This window comes from Ambystoma mexicanum, chromosome 11 (assembly GCF_040938575.1).
Source record: "Ambystoma mexicanum isolate Mex_15411 chromosome 11, UKY_AmexF1_1, whole genome shotgun sequence".
Taxonomy (NCBI): Eukaryota; Metazoa; Chordata; class Amphibia; order Caudata; family Ambystomatidae; genus Ambystoma; species Ambystoma mexicanum.
In genome coordinates this window covers 251,255,165-251,273,277 of record NC_090934.1, presented here as the reverse complement: position 1 = coordinate 251,273,277, position 18,113 = coordinate 251,255,165, and positions in this window count along the sequence as shown.

The following is an 18,113-nucleotide window of genomic DNA, read 5'->3' as shown; positions in this document are numbered from 1 at the left end:
GGTAGATGAGACCGAACCATAGAGAGCATATTTTTGATAACATTGTGGTGGAGGCACATGTATGTTAAGGTGGCAGTTATAACCAAAGCATACTCTGCAGAATAGGGGTGATGTGATCATGCAATCAACTGTTTGTAACAACGTGACCACATCATTTTGTAAACATTCCCAGTGAGAAATATGCTGCTTAGACCAGTAATGAAGTGCAATAATCCATTTTGGAGCCTATAATTAAGCACTAGGCCCTGAGCTGGGAGGTTCGGGGGTCAATACTGCTACAGGTAATGCCCCAGGGCCCAAAGTTAATGCAAGCCTCAGGCATTACCTGAAGCAGTAATCCCCCAACCCCCTCCCCCCCCCCAGCAAGGAGCTTATTGATATTAGTACTCTGGCCCATAAGACCAGGGTACTATCTTTGTTTAAGTTGAAAAGAATGACAAAAAAGGTGGCCGCCATGGAACGGGGAGAAGCGACTATAAGCAGTCCTTCCTCTCTGTCCATGGCGGCCATTCAAAAATGAAGAAAAAAGTCAAAAGAAGAAGATGGTCGCCATGAATGGGACTAAGGGACTACATGTAGCCCCTTCTCCCATTACATGGTGGCCTTTAAAAAGTGACCAAAAAAAGTAAACACAGAAAATGGCCGCCAAGGAACGGGGAGAAGGGACTACATGTAGTCCCTTCTCCCTTTCCATGGTGGCCAGACACGGAAAAGGAACATCCAGGGATGCAGTTAAGGCTTTGTCGGGCAGGTAACGACCCAGCGAGGGCCAATGACAACGCATGCTACAATCTCATTGTCCCTCGCCAGGTACTAATGGCTCAAACAATATCATACAAATTCTTTTTCTACCAGAAAGGGACCAATTTGTTTTTTTTTAAAGTGCATAATATATAGACAAACTAACAGCTAAACAGATATGACAAGACATGTCGACTGCCAGATCAAAGATTATGCCATGGTTCAATATTTAGGGAGAATAGGTAGACAAATCTTATCGAACGAAATAAGATTTTGATTACGGAAATATTTCTTGAAACTTAAAGAAGAGACAATAACTGCTATTTGCAATCAGATGCAGGCCTAGAATTGTGGCCAAATGTGAGCAAATCTTGACTGGGTGAACCATGGTGTCAACAGGCGTCTCTCTGGCATATAAAGACTTTACGGATTCTCACAGCATTCATGCGGCAGGTTGTATTTAGGGAGACTTTCTCATTGTGTGGTCAGGCATCTCAGGGACATCTGGGCAGTTGTTGGTTATTTCAATAATCTGGGAAGAACCGGTTCATGGTCGCTGTCAGATTGAGCCGAACAATTTTGAAAATCCTGCCCGCAGAATGAAATCGAGGTAGAAGTGGAGTGTCTTCCGGGCACGCTGAAACTGGTGGCAGACTGGTGCTCCTGGCAGTGGCATGATGCAAGTGCCTGGAGGCTCCGCAGGCTGCTTTATTTCTGAGTCCCCAGGTGTGTTGAGGCCTTAATAGCATTAATCTCTATGTGTCCCATCAGAACTGTTCTTTGGCTTGGCGGGTGCATTTTTTTGGCATTGGTGGTCCGGGGTTCACTGTGCACTCCCTAGCCCCCCATTATCATCCATGATAGCTCAGACTCTTCTTCACAGCCAACTGCTGCTAACAACGTTGATGCTATTGACGCTGTCCTGGCGATCTGACTCGGTACCTGTTGGCTCTCCATCCATGGCGATCTGTTTGTTGCCCATATTCCGAGAAATGTGTTAGATCCCCTCCCCCTCCCCACACCCAATGTTCCAGTGGGTTCCCTCAAACTGATGGGCTGGAAGATATTGGGGGTAGATCCGTGCTTTATGTGGGGTGAGAAATCGAGGGGGGCTGTAATGAGGGTGTGTGGTCTAAATGATGGGCGTGGCCTGAAGTCTGCTGTGCAAGGTGTGGAACCCAAACATGTTATTAAATGACCCCCTTTAGTGTGTCCTTGTCACAGGCAGCAGGCAGCTGTATGCAGCCTCCGAAGGGGAGACGGCATAAAACTGTATGCCGTGGGGTACAATGACACACTAATGGTGCTCATTTAAATGCATATAAAAATGTAATTACCCACCACTACCAACAGAAAAAAAAGACATGTTGATTCTTCCAGCGTTGGGGATTCAAACCCGAGCCCTAATGGTGACCAGCCGATGTCACATAGCACTGTGCTATTCGGTAGGTGCTCATCTTCTTGTTTCATTCAATTGACTGCTTGCTACAGAAAGCTCGTGTGGCTGGTAGCCCATTGAATGAAACCACAGAAATCCAGCATCTCCCAAATAGCAGGGAGGGCCTGGATTTCTCTTCTATGCCGGGACTGTAGTAACGCTTGATTGTGTCATGAAAATGATGTTTTATTGCAGCAAAGGCTCAATTAAATTCTTAACTCTCCTGGCCACCCACCACCAATTTCGTAAACGAGTTACTACCGTTACTTAGTTACTTACTTTTGGAATCAAATTCTTAGTTACTTTCAATAAGAAACGCAGCAGAATTGATGTTTAGCTTAGCGTCAATTAAAAGTGCCTCACTTCAAGCGGGTGTGAGCCTTTCTCGATCGGTTCCTGTTATTTGACCAGAGCTAAACTTTTCCATTTTATCGCCAGCGTGCTTGTGCACTTCATGCCTGAAAGCTTTTCTTGAAAACCTTTGCAACTGGAGCCACACTCCAGGATATTGCGACATTGTATATACTCTATTGCATTTATTGCAGCATTTTTACATGATAAAAAGGACCCGCAATTTTATTTATTTATTTAATTGTTTTCTGTAACGCGCTTCTGCTGCAAACTTTTCATGCCGTAATATCTAGGAGGGTAATCCTGTGCAAACGCATGCCTGACTTTTGTCTGTAACATTGCACCATAAAGCCCCGTTATGTGGCAAGCAGTCTATTGAATAAAGTAGTCCAATACCTACGCAATAGCACAGTGGATGTGACACTGGTTTGTCATTGGCCGGCTCGAATCCCGGCAGAGGAGCAGGAAATAAAGTACATTTTTTTAAAAAGTGAAATTAATTGCCAAGTGGAGGGCTCGACTGAAGTTTTGGGAGACTGCCGGGACTGAGGCCTGGCTAGCCCCAGCCCACTTAAAGCCCTGGGGTAGATGGGCTCCCATGGGGCTTTCGGAAGTAATTTCTAGATTCATTCATATGTAATCATCTCCCGGTACAGTCAGGGTCTGTTAGCCAGCATGGAAGGCTTGAGTACACTGATGCCTTCCAAGGAGTTGGGATCCCTTTAGATCAGATTTATTAGAGTTGGTCATCTTGTTGGTGGATATTGCAGGTGGGATCTGTGACCTCTAGACATGCACTGGTGGGGGTTTTCCCAGTGGGGGGGCTGAGGGGTCTTTGGTTTGTTGGCCTCTTAGGGGCGTTAAACACCCGAAAGCTAGATGGTCTCGATTATGGGATGTTAACTGTATAAAGTCCTTCTCTCTTGATTGTCCAGGCAATCACTTCAGTCTACCATCACCCCTCCGACTCTGTAACTGAGCCCCACTATTACGGCTCTCGGAAGCCTCACCCACTCAGAGTCAACATACACGCACACCACCGCCTTTGGCCCCGGTGACCTGCAATGACACACATTTGCCAGCTAGCCTATATCTTTCATTATCTGCCGGCTATCTTGCAATCTGTTACGTTGCCCATTGTATCTGCCTGAATATTAGCCTTGTTAATTTGCATTGGCCCACACCAGTTAGACTACAACATGTAGTATCTGCCTACTGATTTGCTATCTGTTACGCTGCCTATCATGCCTGCTTGAATATTAGCCTGTTGATTCGCAATGGTTCATGCCAGCTAATTAGACCACCAAGTTTAGGATCTTCTAGTATTTGCCCACTGATTTGCATTCTGCTACGTTGCCTATTTTATTTGCCTGTATACTAGCCGTTGTATTTACCTACGCCAGCCAACTAAGACCACTACGTTTATCTACTGATTCATATTCTGCTGCCTGAATGCCAGCCTTGCTGATTTGCAATGACCCACGCTACCCAATTAAACTACCACATGTAATTTCTGTAGTATCTGCCTACGGATTTGCAACCTATTACGTATTCAGGCCTATTGTAATTGCCTGAACACCAGCCTTGTGGATGTGTAAACTGCCCACGCTAGCTAGGTAGCCTATTAGTTATGGCATGTGCCCACTGATCTGTAATCTACCCATGCATGTTAACCTACTAACCTACTGCCGATACTATTCTTCTGTCCACCAGCCCAATCGACTCGCAACTGCACATGCATGTTGATTATCCTACTGCACACTGCATGGCACAAATAACTACTAAGAAAATGAACTCTCCCAGCCCACGATATTCCAAAATACTCTGTATGAGCTTGTACATAGCCATTCACACTGTGATCACCACAACCCCCTCACCTCGGCAGACCACCTCTTTGCCTAGATTATCGCCAGTCATAGCCAGCACGTCCACAACTATGTGCAACCCCTTCCTCATGGACATCAGGATTAAACCAACACTATTTCTCCCGCCACTCAGAGTTAATCTCGTCATCAAACCCACCCCCTTCTTACCCCCATGGAAGCCAAGATGCTCTATTGACATCTCTAATCTCGCCTCACCCTCCTCAGTCAACCTGGAGAATATCAGGACAGGGGAAAGCACCGCTAACAGCAGTCAAAATACCACAGACATATGCACCTTAACCTCTACCTTGAGCGCCCCATGCCCAATTCCCCTGAGAAATACCAGACTGGGCTCAAGACTAAGTAGATCGTATTGCACACATACAACTGCTACTCCAACCAACAACATCAGACCCAGCGCTACGAAACAACCACAAAACAAACCGAAAAAGGCCAGAAACTCTGCACGTAAACATACACCACCTATAACCACCACTATTATCACTAGCACCTCCATCACCGGAGCACTGTTCAACACCACATCCCTAGTCACCCATGCATCCAAAAATTGCCGACTTGATCACCAATAGGAAATTGGACTTCCTGGCAATCACTGAGACATGGTTACATGCGGCAGCAGGCCCCCCCCCCCTCATCGCCACACCAGATAACTAATCTTTTCTCAGATCTGACAGAGAATCCACTAGAGGGGGAGGCATCGCCCTCATTGCTAAAACCTCACTTAAACTCAGAGTCATCCATCATGACTCCACCTCTTCCTGTGAACTACTGTCTTCCAAACTACCACTTTCGACATCACAAACCTTGAATATCCACCTCATCTATCGCCGTCCCAGTCCATTAGGGTCATTTTAAGAGGACATCAACAATATTATCTCAACCAATACTAGACCCTCTTCCCAAATCATACTCCTAGGTGACTTCAACTTGGGATTCAACGAACCAACTGACCACTCAGTCACACTCCTTGCCAACTCTCTGTCTGAGCTAGGCCTAGCCCAAAGAGTTCTCCTTCCCACACATGACAAAGGATGAACCCTGGACTGGCTAGCAGACCTTAACTGCCCAACTAATATAATGGCCATCGAACCACTACCTTGGACGGACCATAGTCTGCTTACCTTCACACTCCCAAACTGCACAACACCAGCCATACCCAAAGCCATAGCTCCTCCCATCATAACCAGGAATAAAAATATGTATATATATATATCACTATCGACAATCTTAAGCCATTTCTCGAGCCCCTACTGGCATCTGCACTACCATCCAACCATGAGGAACTAGTAGAATTGTACAATAACACCATCAACCTGGCCATAGACTCTATTGCACCCCTAAAAATGTGCCAAAGCAAACCTACGTCCCACGTGAACACATGGTTCACCCCCCAACTCAAAGAGCTTAGAAAAGAAAAAAGGAAGCACGAATCCATGTGGAAACACAACCCATCTACTATCAACAAAGAAATTCTGTTAAAAATCACTGCCAACTACAAAGAGGAAATCCTTGCAGCCAAATGCAACTCTCACAATGAAAGGATTGATAAAGCCAGTTCCAGTACCCGTGAACTCTTTATGATTCTCAGGGAACTTGAATCACCCATCCCCCAAACTGACCTCTGTGTTAAGGACCAATCTTGGTGTACCAAAATCCAGGAAGCGCTGGCCAATAAAATTGCCCTTCTCCAAAAGAAAATCAGTGACAAAAAACTCACCCTACCACCCTAAGAACCCTACTGCCACCCAACGCTTTAAATTTACACCAGTATGTCCCCCAAGTGGTACAAAAAATCATAGCGTCCCTCAAACCATCAAACTGCCAAGGGGACTCCTGGCCTGCTGCGGTCATCAAGGAAGCAGCGAGCATCCTCGCTACCCTTATCACATCTTTCATTAATGCCTCCTTCCATACCTGCACTGTGCCAACCAACATGAAGAACTCATGGGTGTTGCCTCTGCTAAAAAAACCTACTCTTGACCCTAATATACCCACCAACTTCAGACCCATTAGCACTGTCCTTTCCTGCTAGAAATTATTGATAAAGCTGCCTATAAACAAATATAAAACTTCCTTGAGTCTAACAAATTGCTAGGTCTCTGCCAATCAGGGTTCAGGCCACAACACAGCACGGAAACAGCCTTGATTGACCTAAAAAAGCAAATAGATGACCTCAAAGACAGAGGAAACTCAACACACCTGCTCTTTCTTGACTTGTCGGCTGCGTTCGACTTGGTTGACCATAAGATCCTATGCAACCACATCTCCACTACACCACACTTCTCACCAGAAGCCACAGCTTGGATTACTTCATTTCTAAATAACAGGTTGATGAGAGTGTTCTCAACATCTGCGGCTGCAGTCCTGATCCCTATTACATGTGGAGTCCCACAAGGATTGTGTGTATCTCCACCCATGTATAACGCCTTTACCAAACCATTGTTTGATGATCTGGATCTCCAGGGTGTCACCTACACAAACTATGCGGATGACACCCAGATCCTCATTCCCCTGACAGGTGACTATGCCAAGGACCTGGCCCTGATTAACAGAATCTACCTCATCATTCAGGCATGGATGGCCACACATGGCCTCTGCCTCAGTGATGAAAAAACAGAACTCCTCCTTTTAGACTCCACTATCAACATCTCCAAATTAGGCAAACAATATTGTTCTTTCAGTATCGACGGCAACATCATAAAAGTCCCCAGCGGAGTAAAAACGTTAGGTTTCTACTTAGACTCTATCCTAAATGTAAGAAAACAAGTTAGTGCCACTGCCTCGGCGAGCGCCTACACCTGCAAACTTATCTGAGTCTGCAAACCTTTCCTCTCTACGAAAAGCTGCACCACTCCGGCTAGAGCCTTAATATTGTCAAAAATCGACTACTGCAATGGTCTATATCTTGGGGCCAACAAATACATCACCATAAAACTACCAATCCTGCAAAATAACGCCCTCAGAACAGCCTTGAGCATTCCGCTCAAACATCATATCTCCTCCATAAGAAGAGACCACAGCTGGCTCTCTATTAAAGAAAGAATTCAACTTAAAACCGCATCTCTCACCTACAAATGCCTTAACAACGCAGCCCCACAATATCTCTCTGATAAGTTTGCCCTGAAACAATACACCAGACTTACCAGATCAGCCAGTCTGGCGTTACTTCAAGTGCCCAGATACAAACGACAAAGAGCAGGAGGCAACAGCTTCCCTGTCTTGGCCGCCCAACTCTGGAATTCTCTTCCATCTAACTTAAGAAGTTGCTATTCCCTCTCTAGCTTTGCACTCAAAATTAAAAACTGGCTTATTTCTAACAATGACCCGTAAGAGGACCCTAGCCATTACCGTATATATACGTAAGGACATACTTCTGCTCCACCTGCATTTAACCATGCTATCTTTAACACCTTGTTGTTTCTGTATCTACTGTGAATTATCTTGAAACTACCTTTGTACATCTTGTCAGATATCTGATTGTATAGTTTATTTGTACCTATGTAACTAAGATATGTTATTGTACAGTTTATCTTTGCCTGTGTAACTAAGAAGTCTGCATCATCTTGTACTGCGCCCAGATACCTACGGGTGAGGTGCGCATTATAAATAAATAAACCAAACCAAACCTGTCTGCTGCATTGGCTACACTCCTTTCCCACGGGAGCAGATGTGGGAGTGCTAGACAATTCAGTACGCTCCTCCTTTTCTCAGACAGGTTCTCTTTTGTTGACCAAGACTGGATGATTGCCTTCCCAAGTTTTAATGGCTTTTTAAAAAAACTTTTAGTGGTTCGAGTCGTGCATGGCCCCTTTCAGAATGTTCGCCGATTGGCTTTTCATTTCCTTACTGGTGCGCTGTTGCCCAGCTTCTCCCCCTACTTGGCTAGTTGAGTTTGGTGGGTTATGGCCCAGGCTTGCATTGACGTTTCCCTGTTTGGGTCTCGCGCTGGCACGGCTGCTAAGACATCCAAGGCCTTTTTGGTCTGCAAGCCCATTTAGAGGATATTCTTAGGTCGGCGGCTGACCGCTCTAACAAACATACATGTCAAAGATTCAACGGCACACCTGTTGAGCACAATTCTCTGGCTGTGATTAATAAGCATTAAAGACGCATAATAGGAAGCCTCTGTGCCATGCCACAGAATAGTATATTTACAACCAAAGGTTGGAGTTAGATGAATGGCATGGAGGCGAGTATTATCCCACCTTATCTTTCCTGCACTTCTCTTTTGGTGCCAGGTTCTGGCCTTATCTCGGGTATCTGGCAACGTTTATAGAAGTTTCTCTAAAATTGGATTCATGAGTGACAATGGTTAAAGGGCAAGAACAGAGTAGTTCTGGAGACGCCTCAGACGTAAGTGTGATTGGTTTGACTGGTGTGGACACAACGTGGGTTTGTGGGCGCTACAGATTTTTTTTCCTTTTTCCTCACTTTTGCAGAAATAAAAGAAAAGTGAAATGCCTAATACACGTCTCAGTGCCATGAATAGAATGTTGACAGTCTGTCCAAACCATACCAGGAATAATCGCCTTTATTGCTCACCTACCTGGCAATTGTGACCCTTTTACACAGTGATCATGACCCAAGCCTTCATTTTCTCATCTCCACGCTGGTTGTGTTCCCCTTGGGTCAGCCTCTGTTCTTGCAGGACTCTGCTTTCCCACCGGCAGGGGGACGTTTTGTGATTGCAAGACCAGTCTTTATTCACACTGGACTAGGCTCACCCACAGACTAGTACCATGTTGTGTGACACCGAGGCCAGTTGTGTTTTACGCTGGTCTGTGCTCACCCACTGACAGCGGCAGTTTTTATGACCCTGGAAGGAGCATCAATTGAGACACAATAGTGCTCAGCAAAACCCAGGGAAAGTGCTGTGTAGCCCTATGTTCAGACACTATGCATACAGAACTGAACCCACCGACAGACAGGGGAAGTGCCACACGAGTCTGAGATCAGCCTCTAGGCCAGTGGTCTTCAAACATTTTTGGCCTGGGCCGCCGTGAGCAATATTTGGGCAGGCAGGGCCCCCCAAAAATGCCAAATGGACAGTATTAATTGTGCGCCGTCACTGCACCCTACTTCAAGTATAGTCCCTATGTCTGCCACCTGCTCCAATCACAGTCGCTGAGCTCCCGCATCCCACTCTTACCCAGTCCCTGGGCTCTCCCCACCCCATCACACACCCTGGGCTCTCCCCACCCAGCTCCCACCACTATGCCTTGATTCCTGCCCATCCTGCTCCCATCACAGTCCCTGGGCTCCCCCATCCAGTTCCCAACACAGTCCGAGGGCACAGTGAGCATGTGCGGCTGGGGAACTAAACTGAACTGTCAAAGTCTTGCCCAATGTTTTAGAAATCTATGTAGAAAATTAAATCACTGTTGGGCCACAAGCTGGGAGGCTTGTGAAGGGCAAATCTGCAAGCAACTCTGCAAAAGGCAGCCAAGGCAAGTCTCAACTGAGAGCTAGCAAGGCTTCACAACAAGAGGTAATTACTCCTTAGTTCACAGTGCCTTAGGTCTAAAGAAATTGGTTCCAGCTGGCTTCTGTTCCTGTAGTAGGTCCTGCAGATCCTGTTGTTCCTGGGCCTCAGTCGTGGGGACAAGAAGGAGGACGTCTGGGGACACCTGCACTACAGTTAGATTGTCGGCGGCAGCAATGGACAAACTTCAGATCATCGGCACTTCGCTGTGTCAGGTTCTCGTGAATAGCACCACTGCGGTTCTCGGATACCTTATGGGCTTTCCTCGCTTCGGGGGTCCAGCATTCTGTCGAGGTGGCTCAGGCTTGGTTAGTCCTGCTTCGAGGGGGTCTGCAAACCAACGGTCACGGAGTTGCAGCAAGCATTCAGAGGATCTTCCTGGAGATCGGGTCCGACTTAAAGATGATGCACTCTATTCTGGTGTTCCTCTCCCTGGCAATCGGTTCCTGCAGCATCAATGGAAGCACAGCCAGCTCCGAGAGGATTTCTGAATCAGTTAATCTTGGGGTCAATTGGTCCCACCAACCCAAGGGGAGAAGTTGTCCTTTGCAGGTCTTCTCTAGTCGAGGCGAATTTGGAGCTTCAACATTGCAGCAGGGCTTCGCCGGGCAAACCAACAGTCCAGGAGTTGCAGCAAGCGTCTCTTCCAAGTTCTTCTTAAGATTCCTTCATCCAGTAGTCAACTCTGCCTTCTGTCCAAAAGACCTTGCCTTTTATGCAGGTTTCTCCCATTCATTTGCAGCCTACCTGTCAAAAACACAGCAGAATGGCTGTCCTCCAAGGACAGCCAGCCGGCCAATCATAGTTGGGTGCATTCCTGTAACCAAGGAGACTAACACAGGGAGTTTCAGCTCCTTGCCCCTCTTCACTGGAAAACTCTTCCCCTGTCTCTCTCCGTTCTATCACCACTTATTCTCTGTTCCGATGCTCCTTGAAAACTCACCTGCTTCATTGACCTTGATTGCTTGTACCAGCTGTGTTCGAATTGTTGACATGCACCATTGAACATTACTCTGTACCGTTGTTTTAATCTAAGTGAAGTGCTTTGGACAAAGGCGCTATATAAAGTACAATAAAAATACAAATACAAATACCTCCCTTTCTTCCTGCCCTGTCAGACATGCTGGAGCCACAGGTGGGTTTCACCAGTGAATCCCACCAAAGACAAAATGAACAAAGGGATCAAACCTAGTATGGTGTGCAGAGTAAATGTCCCGAAGGACCTTTCCAACAAGAAATGGCAAAAAAAAAAGAAGACAGGGTCATTCGGACAAATGGGCACCCATGAGTGCTTTAATGCAGCTGCAATTGCAGCCCGTGGTAGAAACACTCAATGGTAGTAAAAAGTAAACCACTGCCACCAGCCATTAATTGTAGGGAGGGCAACATAAAAATGTTACATGAGAAACTAGACAAAGGGGATACTGATTAACCCCTCCAGCAACCTATGGTAAGATAGTGTGTGCTGGGTCTAGAAAATTACAAATGTAAGTAAAGTCAATTTCACTTCACTGCTCTTGGAAACAGTAGTTTAACCAAGAGTAGTTATTTAAACCTTATCGAAAACCCAAAACTTAAGGTGCCGTTTGTCACAATGTAAAAAAGATGATGCTTATGGAGTTTGTCAGACTGCAAAACCAAAAGAAACAGTGTACAAATCAAATACAAATACATGAGAGAGTGGGGAAAAGGTCTCACTCTCTCCAGGATAAAAATTAAAAGTCCTAAAGTTCAGCAAAAGAGCTGGGGGTCTCTAAGGTAGAAGGGAATTAGAGCATTTCTGAGAATTCTCCCTAACACAAGTCCATCTCTAACTCTGCGCCACCTTATGTACAACAGAACATTGTCAAAATACAAACCAACAGGCTCACTCGGGCCATCTACTCCCACAGACTACTCTAACCTAAGTTCAAACGCACCAAAGCAGGAGGCTCCAGCTTTCCAGTCTTAGCTGCTAAACATTGGAACTCCCTCCCACCTGCCCTCAGAGCAGAAGAATCCTATTGGGTCTTCCGAAAAACCCTAAAGACATGGCTATTCAATTTACACGATCCCACGCTTCATCCCCAAAGTACCATGGCTGAGTTACGAAGGGTACCTCATTAGGTATCCCCTCACCCAAACTCTATCAGTAACCCAGCCAAGCAATTCATTCTTTTTTTGTATATGTATATGCTCCCTGTAAACTGCAACTATACGCACGCCTTTGCCCACGGGGGCCACATGTAACTGGTAAAGCGCCCTGATGCCTAAGGGCTTGCGTGCACTCTACAAATGAACAAATAAATAAATAAATACGGGACTAGGCTTGAGTATCTCAGTGTGAGGGTGTCCGTCAGTCATGATCAGTAAGACACGAAGCTGTAAGTCAGTGTCTCTCTGATACGATTGTCTCAGTAAATGCCAGTCAAAGGTTTTGCATGTGAGCGTCGAGGTCCCTCAGGCATGAGAGTCTATGCTTGGGTCCCTCAGATTTGAAGGTTTTGTTCAGGATCCTTAAATATGGTAGGGTCTCCATCAGGGGCCCACAGACAAAATTGGTCTCGGCCAGATGTGAGGCTGCCCGCAGAGATTAGGAAATGCTGTGTTTTGTTATTGGGATTGCTTCCACACATCACTGCCGAATGGTCTCCACCCAACCTGGTGGATCTGAAGGAGAGAGCGGCGGGGAGTCAGGCAACATTCAAGATAGCATTGCTGTTGTGCTGATGCTTGCAGAGCGGAAGTACCAGGAGCTCTGTGCGTGGGTCTTTTTCTGGGTGTTCTCAGTCCTTGCATAGATGCATTAATGTCTCAAAAATGACCAGGTGACCTCCACTTTCTGCAGCAATCAAGAGAGGGAATGGCAGGGGGCGGGTGTGTGACTGGAGGCCGCACGAAAGAGGAAGGCCAAGGTTCTTGGCCACAGCCTGGCAGCGTTGGTGGGATGCACGCGCCTGTTCGGTGATGCTTCGATGTTTCTGATTGTTCGGAGGAAGTCGGCAGCTTGGGAAACCAGCTGTTCGTAATGAAAGAAAATGAGGATTCAGGCCCACATTCCCAGCATGGCAGATGCCAAGAATGTGTTCCCACTTTTCTGTTCCCGCATCTGCTGATCCTACTGTCCGTGGGCTTCTGGCGGCGGTGCGTCTGCATGCCCAAGGTGAATGCACGGGCACGCAGTGCTGCGCCGCCGGAACCACAGGTGGGATCATCCTGATGGTGAGGCTGAAAGACGCACCGGGAGCGCGTGGTCCTCCCGGGGAGATCCGGCCACATCACGCTTCAGACTTGAATTTACCAGGCGGGCACGCAATCTCTCCTGGAGTGAGAGATATTAAAAGAAAGGCATTTGGTTTCCTGTTCTCTCAGTCCTGCAGCTCTGCACCCCCAGTTCATGGTCACTGATTGGCACCAGTGCTGCGTGGATCGTCTACAACAAAGAGAGCCATGGATGTCCTATATTTCCATTCTATTGGTGTTTTGGGTAGTGCTAGATTAACATGCAGGGTTAGGTTGGGTGGCAGGGCCGTAATTGGGGATAGATCATGACCCACGCCCGGATGGACTACAGGAGGGCTACCTCCGTTTGGAGGGTCCGGAGTTAGATATTCCCAGAGTCACGGGTTCTCAAGGAGAATACCTTGTAATTGGCATTAGAACACCCTACAATATGTCGTTATTTTACAAAAATGCTGCTGAGACTTCAGGATGGCGCCCGTTATGACAAACAGGTGCAATTCTGAAGGTGCACTGTCATGCACTACGAGGACGCCCAGGCCCACTTGAAAATACTGGTGGAGCCTGGGTGTACTGATTTGGCGCAGTGAATCCTGCTTTTTAGCACATTCACTGCGCCAAGTTCAGAATTGGGCCCTGAGGGTGTTCTAATAGCTTTATAGCCCTCCGCTTTGCTCTGGCCATTAACTCAGTCTTCAGAGTCCATAACGCCGGGTACGGCCCTCGCTGCAGGTCTATAAAGCTATATTAGGAGTGAGAAGGAGGGATTTAAGGCACTGTGGAATCCACACGACAGAAGGAACCTGCATAAATGCACCATCTTGAACCGCAAAATTCAAAACGCCAGCTGGTCAACACTTCAACACAGGAGGGGCACTCTCTGCAGGACCTGTCAGTGATGTCACTGAAAGGTGGCATCTCGAATAAATGCACAGACTTGATAGGAGTCTGCGCATACTGTCGCGCCTTGAAACCCCTGTGTATAGGCGCGTTACAAATGCCATAGCATATCATAGACATAAGACACACAGGGGCCCACTTTGAGGCTGGGACTGTGAAGGCAAGGACATTGGTAATGTCAGGCGAGACCCTGCCATCACCCCCTCTCGCATACAGCTGTTGGACCCAAGGCTTCAGCACCCAAAATGAGTGAGGACACAGGCAGTGCAATGGCAACTGTGCACGTCTGAGCTGACACGATTGGTGCCCAGGGGACGTTCTAGCCTTCTAACAGTGGCAAGATATGTTTGAATGTGCCACTTTCTATGCAAGGCAGCAAGGCACCGTCACACCGTCCAGCACAAAACACACTCGGGTGGATCTGGGTATGGGGCCCGATCACCTGCGAACCTTCCAGGATTGGGGCCATCACATGCGTAACTGGCTCTGCTCGAGGGACTGTGCAGTCTGAGCGCAGCGCAGAGGCTGCAGAGAAATACGTATTTGCCAGTGCTTTAGTTTCAACACACTGGGGGGCCCGGCCATTCTTAGGCCGGGTTGAACATTACGATACCTGCAGGGAATTGTGTGTGGGTGCCGGGAAGAGGCAGGGAAATATTATAAATGGGAAATCTGCTTGCTGGTTCTAGTATTTGAGGTCAAGCCCATTGTACATGTGAACAACTATTACTGCATGGCGAAGGTGTGAAACAACACGCTTTTTCCAACTACACCTATTTCAATCTTACATTTTTTTTATTCAAATTTATTTTTATACTGAGTCCCACTTATCAGACGTGTACTGATTACGTGTTTGGACACATTACATGAAAATCATTGGTTGAATAATGTAAACCCGCTTAAAATGTAATTTCCCAGCATTGGCAATTAGAACTGTTTTCCAGCGAGTGCCAGTGTCTGTTTCTCATCCCAAACCGATTGCCCTGTAGATGAAAGACATCCAGGGACTGAATTCCTTTCCTATATTCCATGACATCCAATGGATTATGAAGTGAAAGATTATCCCTTTCTATGTAAAAGGCATGTCCTGCTTTGAGTGTTATTTTTGTTCCTTTTATCATGTGACCACTATCTGATGAAGTTGATGTGACTTCGAAAGCTAATGTGTTTTACCACCTCAGCATAATATATTCAGTTAGTCGATTAAACGGTATCAAAACATGGATGTTTTAATTTTAAAACTGGACTAACAGCGCATTAAACATGTTTTCTGCACATATGTAAAATATTGACATTTTGTAATTATATTGTTTTAATCCATTACAGTAATGACTGTTTGTGTTTAATAATATCACATTTCACCTCGGCATAACGCATTGGTCTGTCTATCAGGTCTATGCAGTTGACTCAAGTCTCACTCTCTCTAATTGTCACCCCTCCATCAGAGCTGTTATTTGTGACACTGTGCAACTGTTTCCCTCAGTGTTGCTTTCTTCTCTCTCTCCCTCTCTCCCCCTCACTCTTTGCTTTCTCTTTCTCCCCCTCCCACTCTCCCCCCTCTCTCTTGGCTCTCTCTTTTTCTATCCCCTCTCTCTCTGCTCACTTCCTGCTCTGAAGTGCTGTTGCTGCCCATGAGACTGCTGTTATTTGTGACACGGTGCGGCTGTTGCACTCTGTGTGGCTTTATTCTCTCTCTCTTTGCTTTCTGTTTCTCTCTCCCCCTCCCTCTCCCACTCACTCTCTGTCTCTCCCCTCTTTTCCTGCTCTGCAGTGCTGCTGCTGCCCGTGAGACTGTGCCTGTTATTTGTGACACCGTGCAGCTGTTTCCCTCTGTGTTACTTTCTTCTCTCTCTCTCGCTCTCTCTCTCTTTGTTTTCTCTTTCTCTCTCCCCCTTCCTCTCCCCTCTGTCTCCCCTATCTTTTGCTCTCGCGCTCTCTGTCTCCCCTCTCTCTCTTCCTGGTCTGAAGTGCTGGTGCTGCCTGTGATACTGTGCCTGTTATTTGTGACACCGTGCAGCTGTATCCCCCTGTGTTGCTCTCTTTCTCTCTCTCTCTCTATCTTTGCTTTCTGTTTCTCTCTACCCCTCCCTCTCTCCCCCACTATGTCTCCCCTCTCCCTCTCGCTCTCTGTCTCTCTCTCCCCCCTCTCTTACTGCTCTGAAGTGCTGTTGCTGCCTGTGAGACTGTGCCTGTTATTTGTGACACGGTGCAGCTGTTTCCCTCTGTGTTGCTTCCTTCTCTCTCTCTCTCTCTTTGCTTTCTGTTTCTCTCACCCCCCCCCCCTCTCCCTCTTTCTCTCTCTCTCTCTGCTCTCTTCCTGCTCTGAAGTGCGGTTGATGCCCGTGACACCGTGCCTGTTATTTGTGACACTGTGCAGCTGTTTCCCTCTGCCTTGCTTTCTTCTCTCTTCCTCTCTCTCTCCCTGGCTCTGCTCCCAGTTATTTTGCTGATGCGACATAGTGTGGCTGTTAAACTCTACGCTGCTGTTGTTTTCTAACCAGTGCTAGGAATCCCCTGTCTGTCTCCGAATCTGTATGTTTTTCTCTCTCTTGTTCCCTCCCCCTCTTTCTTAACGGTGTTGTTGTTCACTGTGGAAACTGCTGCCGGTGCCCCCTGTGTTGCTACCTGGCGGGTGCGTGTGTGTAGTTCTTTCGCTTTCGCAGCGTTACTGCCGCGTGTGCCATAGAGAGCGGGTTTCTCGCAGGCGCAAATCTCGGTTGGGTTTGGCTAATTAACTTGGCGCTCATATCAGCTGCTGCACGCGCGGCTGGCACCCTCTCTGAATGGGTATGAGCTGCAGCCCCGAGCCCCCTTTGTTCTGGGTCCCCAGGCAGAGTCCCCCCTTCAGCATTGGAGATTTGCCCATAGCGAGCGGCTGCTGAGGATGGGGAGGGACCTCATTAGCCGGCGCGTGGAGCTGCTTGAGTGACAGACGTGAGGACGTAGAGCTGGCTGAGTGACAGCTGTCCATGGCTAGGTGGGCCACAGCCGTGCATGTCCAGTGCATGATGCCACACAGGGTTGTCACGGGCTTTTGTGAGGGCCAGAGCACAACATTTGGTGAGGTCCTCTGGCTGTGGCACCGCGAGTAGGAGACGCAACCCATCTCCGTTTGAATGTATTTGGGACGGGCGTATATATGTGATGAGGCCCCCTGGATACAGCTGGGTTACGCTAAAATCTTGCTTGGGTCGTTGGCACTTACCATCAAAGGTAAATGTGGAGACTGAACACACTGCAAATCTCGAGAGATCGTGTCAACAAAGGCCATCCCCCACCAGAATCGAGGGTCATGGAACCGTGAGCCTAGCTAGCACACTCTAGTCAGATGAAATGTCCCATCACTAACCCCCCTGCCCGAAGCCCTGCTTATTTTGCATTCTGGCTTTCTTTAATGTGCTGCATTTGCAAAGGTACAGCTAGAGAGCAGTGCTTTTCTACACGGGCCAGGCAGACTGGCTGCCACAGGCACAGAGCGTCTTATTAGAGTGAACTAAACTCTTTTGAGTTTCAGAGCCCTCAATACTCCATGTTTTGATGTTACTGTGGCCTGGATTTTCCTGTGTTTAGGTAGAAAAGTTGGTATTACATCCTATTTTTTATGTGCAGGATTTCCAGTCTGACTCCTCCTGCTTCCAAGAGCTCTTAAAATAGGTGTCATCACTACACAATGCAATAGTGCTTAATTTATCGGAAGGTTGAAGGGCTGATTTGAACTTGGAGAGTGCAAGCTGTCACATGTTAATGTTAAAGGACATTTGTGCTGCGCACTATCACCACCGGAGTGGTCCCCTGGCGCTCTGGCGGCTCTGAAAGAGGGAGGGAGGGGGTGGGGGTTAGCGGGAGGAAGCTGGAAAAGTGCAAGAGAGCAGTGATGTGCTGTTTGCGGCCTTAGCCCGGAAGTCCGTTGGCGGGACTTGGAGTGTTTTACGGTCGGAGCCGTCGTGTGCTGTTGTGCGAGTCTATGTGTGATTTGGTTTGTTGTTGCAGTGTAGTGAAGTTTGTGCAGATTGTTGTGTTGTAGGCTTGTGGTTGTGTTTGGTGAGAGTTTGAGAGGTGTATGCAGAGGGGTGAAATTGTTAGTGGATCGGTTAAT